Here is a 5,335-nt window from a genome sequence, read left to right on the forward strand (position 1 = left end):
AAGAAAAAATTTCTGGATAAATATTTTCCTGCGTCCAGGGCTGCGAGTCTAAGGAAAGAAATTTGTGGGATCAAGCAGCATCCTGGGGAGTCACTTTACGAGTATTGGGAACGGTATAAGAGCTTGTTGCGCAGGTGCCCCCATCACCAAATAAGTGAGCAGTTGATCATACAATATTTCTATGAGGGGCTCATTTTTAGAGACAGGAGCATCATTGATGCTGCAAGTGGAGGGGCACTGGTGAACAAAACCCCTCAGGAAGCACGGGAGTTAATAGAGGGGATGGCAGAGAATTCACAGCAATTCAGTACAAGAGAGGATGTCCCAATACGTAGGGTGAATGAGATAGAGACACCCTCTGTGCAGCAGCAGCTAAATGAGTTGACTGCGTTCGTTAGGCAACAGGCTGTGAGAAATGCATCACAAGCCAGGGTATGCGGGATTTGCACTGGTATAGGTCACTCTGCAGACATGTGCCCAATGATTCAGGAAGAAACTGAGGAACAGGTGAACATGGCTGACCACGCGCCCGCGGCAAGGAAGCAGTACGACCCTTACTCAAGCACCTACAACCCCGGGTGGAGAGATCATCCCAACCTCAGTTATGGTGGGAATAGGCAATCCAACTTCACGCCGAACAGGCAGTCTAACTTTGTGCCGAATAAGCCACCAGGGTACCAGCAGCAATACCAACCCCGACCACCTCCGCCCCCTCAATCTGGTTCATCTACGGATGAGATGCTGAAACAAATGATGACAACCATGGCACAGAATCAGCAAAGGACGGAGGCAGCTATTATGCAAAATCAGCAGAAGACGGACTCCGAGATGCAGGACATAAGGAATCAGATAGGTCAACTGGCCACCAGAATGAACCGTTGGGAGTCCCAGAACCAAGGGAAGCTGCCATCTCAACCGGAGTTGAATCCGAAGAACGTGAGCGCAATGACCCTAAGGAGTGGGAAAGAAATTCAGGGGCCTGAACCTGTGATTCCTAAGGACAAGGATGAAGAGAAGATCGAAAATGAGCTCGAAAGGGAGGACAGCAATGGTGCAGATCCAAAGGTACTTCCTGACCCTATAATTACAGTTAAAACTAACCTGCCTCCTTTTCCTAGCAGGTTGGAAAAATCAAAGAAGCAGGATAAGGAAAAGGAGATTTTGGAGGTTTTTCGCAAGGTTGAGATAAATATCCCCCTCTTAGACGCCATCAAACAAGTACCAAAATATGCCAAGTTCCTAAGGGACTTGTGTGTCAACCGAAGGCGATTGAGGGGAGATGAACGGGTCATTGTTGGGGAGAATGTGTCAGCGGTCCTGCAGAGAAAGCTCCCACCAAAGTGCGGGGACCCAGGTATGTTTACTATTCCTTGTAAGATAGGTAATACTGTGATCAGAAGGGCCATGTTGGATCTGGGAGCATCAATAAATGTCATGTCTAAGTCTATCTATGCTTCTCTAAAATTAGGGCCATTAAAAGAAACTGGAATAATCATTCAATTAGCTGACCGAACTAATGCATATCCTGATGGGTTGGTTGAAGATGTGTTGGTAAAAGTTAATGATTTGGTGTTTCCAGCTGATTTTTATGTGCTTGATATGGATGATGATTACTCCCCTGATCCCTCACCTCTGTTATTGGGTAGACCTTTTATGAGCACAGCACAGACGAAAATTGATGTTAATAAGGGTATTCTGTCCATGGAGTTTGATGGGGAAATTGTGCATTTTAATATTTTTGATACTATGAAGTACCCCTCGAACTCCAACTTTAGCTCAGTTTTTTCTGTGAGTGCTATTGACCCTGTAGTGCAGGAAGTGTTTGAAACTGATGGCAGGGATGAGCTGGAGGTGGCTTTAACCAAGCACCTCGAGTTGGAGACAACTCATCAGGTGGAGTGGAGTGAGGATTTAAAATGCACAATAGGTGCATTACACTCGTTGCAGACCACCACGAAAAGGTATGAAGTTTTACCTATTTTTACTCCCGATCCTCACCAGAGGGTATTGCCATCTGTGGTGCAGGCACCTGTACTGGAGTTGAAACCTCTACCAGAGCACCTGAAATATGCATATCTAGGTGATAATGAGACGCTCCCGGTGATTATCTCATCGGCACTGTCAAAAATCCAGGAGGAGAAATTGATCCGGGTCCTTCGGGAGCATAAAGAGGCGATAGGCTGGACAATCGCAGACATTAGGGGGATCAGCCCGACCATCTGTATGCACCGGATTAGGTTAGAAGACGATGCCAAACCTGTTAGGCAGGCTCAAAGAAGGCTCAATCCCCTCATGATGGAAGTTGTAAAGAAAGAGATTCTAAAATTGCTAGATGTGGGGATCATCTTTGCAATATCTGATAGCCCTTGGGTGAGTCCGGTCCAGGTAGTCCCAAAGAAGGCAGGAGTAACGGTGGAGGCCAACCAAACGGGTGAACTTGTGCCAGTGCGTAAGCCCACTGGATGGAGGCAATGTATAGACTACCGTAGGCTAAACGCTGTCACCAAAAAGGACCATTTCCCTCTCCCTTTCATTGACCAAATGGTTGAACGTTTAGCTGGTAGAGCTTATTATTGCTTTTTGGATGGATTTTCAGGATACTTTCAGATAGCAATAGCTCCGGAGGATCAAGAGAAGACAACCTTCACGTGCCCGTTCGGGACCTTTGCCTACAGACGAATGCCATTTGGGTTATGCAATGCACCTGCGACGTTCCAAAGATGTATGGTAAGCATTTTTTCTGAGTATGTTGAGAAAATTATTGAAGTTTTCATGGATGATTTCAGTGTGTATGGTGATAGCTTTGATACGTGTTTAGATAACCTGAAATTGATTCTGATAAGGTGTATAGAAACTAATCTTGTGCTTAATTGGAAAAAATGTCATTTTATGGTTGAGCACGGGATAGTCCTGGGTCATATTGTATCGTCTAAGGGCATAGAAGTTGACAAGGCTAAAATAGACATTATTTCTGCATTACCTTACCCCGCGAGTGTGCGGGAGGTACGCTCTTTTCTTGGACATGCAGGTTTCTATCGAAGGTTCATCAAGGATTTTTCAAAAATTGGGGCCCCGCTGTTCCAACTTCTACAAAAGGATGTGACCTTCGAATTCGACGATAAGTGTGAGGGAGCCTTCAACAAATTAAAAGAATTGTTGACTTCACCCCCAATCATCCAACCCCCCGATTGGAATTTGCCATTTGAGATCATGTGCGATGCCAGTGATCATGCTGTTGGGGCTGTACTGGGGCAAAGAGTAGGAAAGGCGGCTCATGTCATCTATTACGCATCCCGAGCCTTGAATGGAGCCCAGTTGAATTATTCCACCACTGAGAAGGAGCTTCTTGCAGTTATTTTTGCTTTGGAAAAATTTAGGTCATACTTGTTAGGTGCTAAAGTAATTGTATTTTCTGATCATGCAGCATTGAGGTACCTGATGACCAAGAAAGATGCAAAACCGAGGCTCATACGGTGGATACTACTCCTACAGGAATTTGACTTGGAGATAAGGGATAAAAAAGGCTCAGAAAATTTAGTAGCGGACCATTTGAGTCGCATACTAGTTGAAGAGGATAGCGAGCCATTGAAGGATGCATTCCCCGAAGAACACTTATTTTCCTTAAATTCTCAGTTGCCTTGGTATGCTGATTTAGTCAATTATTTGGTAACTGGGAATTTTCCTGCAGGTTGGCCGAAATCGAAGAGGGATAAATTGAAGAGCGATACCAAGTATTTTATCTGGGATGACCCGTACCTATGGAAGAGGTGTGCAGATCAAGTGATGCGGAGATGTGTAAGTGAAGTGGAATTTCAATCAATTTTAGCTTTTTGTCATACTTTTGCCTGTGGAGGTCATTTTGGACCCAAGAGAACTGCTCATAAAGTTTTAGAAAGTGGATTTTATTGGCCTTCATTGTTTAAGGATGCCTATGTGTTTTGTAAGTCATGTGATCGCTGTCAAAGGGTAGGTAATATAGCCCGTAGAGATCATATGCCCCAAGTCCCGATGATTTTTGTAGAAATTTTTGATGTATGGGGTATAGATTTCATGGGACCTTTTCCTACTTCATATGGTTTTCTGTATATTTTGCTGGCAGTTGATTATGTGTCTAAATGGGTGGAGGCTAAGGCCACTCGAACTAATGACTCGAAAGTGGTTGCAGATTTTATCAGATCTAATATTTTTGTGCGATTTGGAATGCCAAGAGCTATTGTCAGTGATAGGGGAACGCACTTTTGCAACAAAACCATAGCTGCGTTATTTCGCAAGTATGGTGTACTCCACAGAGTCTCAACGTCATACCACCCTCAGACCAATGGTCAAGCGGAGGTGTCAAATCGGGAGATAAAGTCCATCCTGGAGAAAATGGTGCGTCCCGATAGAAAAGATTGGAGTCAACGGTTGGAAGATGCACTCTGGGCCTATCGGACGGCATACAAGACACCTATAGGGATGTCTCCCTATAGGTTAGTATTCGGTAAGCCGTGTCATCTTCCAGTAGAGTTCGAGCATAAAGCATTTTGGGCGGTTAAGCAATGCAATATGGATATTGAGGAGGGCGGAATCCAAAGGAAGTTACAATTACAGGAGTTGGAGGAGATCCGCAATGAAGCTTATGAGAATGCGGTAATTTATAAGGAGAAAAATAAAATTTTTCATGACCAACAGATCTCAAGGAAGACATTCGAGTGTGGGCAAAAAGTTCTGCTGTACCACTCCAAATTGCAGTTATTCCCAGGTAAATTACGTTCTCGTTGGATTGGCCCTTTTGTTGTGACTAATGTCTTCCATTATGGTGCAGTCGAGATCCAAAGTTTGAAAGCTGAGAAGAAATTTGTAGTGAATGGTCATCGTCTCAAACCGTATTATGAAGGGGTTCCAACTGAACGGGTGGAGGTGATGCACTTGGAGGATCCTACTTGCTTAGTTTAAGCAAATCTTTGGACGATGTCTAGCCAAAGACATTAAAGAAAGGCGCTCATTGGGAGGCAACCCAATTGTTTCTTTCAATTGCTTATTGGTTTCGTGTCATAGTTTAAATCTGTTTTCCCTTTAATTGGACTGATTTTGGAGTGTTGATTTTCGTTTTTGCTGATTTATAGGTGCCCTTCAGTCATGACGTGCCCGCGTGGTGATGTGCAGGACGCTCACGATCAGGAAATTCTGAAACTTCTGGGAGCTCTCCTGCCCTCATGACGTGCCCGCGTGGTGATGTGCAGGATGCTCACGATCAGGAAATTCTGAAACTTCTGGGAGCTCTCCTGCCCTCATGACGTGCCCGCGTGGTGATGTGCAGGATGCTCACGATCAGGAATTTCTGAACTTCTGGGAG

This window comes from Coffea eugenioides, chromosome 3 (genome assembly GCF_003713205.1).
Source record: "Coffea eugenioides isolate CCC68of chromosome 3, Ceug_1.0, whole genome shotgun sequence".
Classification (NCBI taxonomy): Eukaryota; Viridiplantae; Streptophyta; class Magnoliopsida; order Gentianales; family Rubiaceae; genus Coffea; species Coffea eugenioides.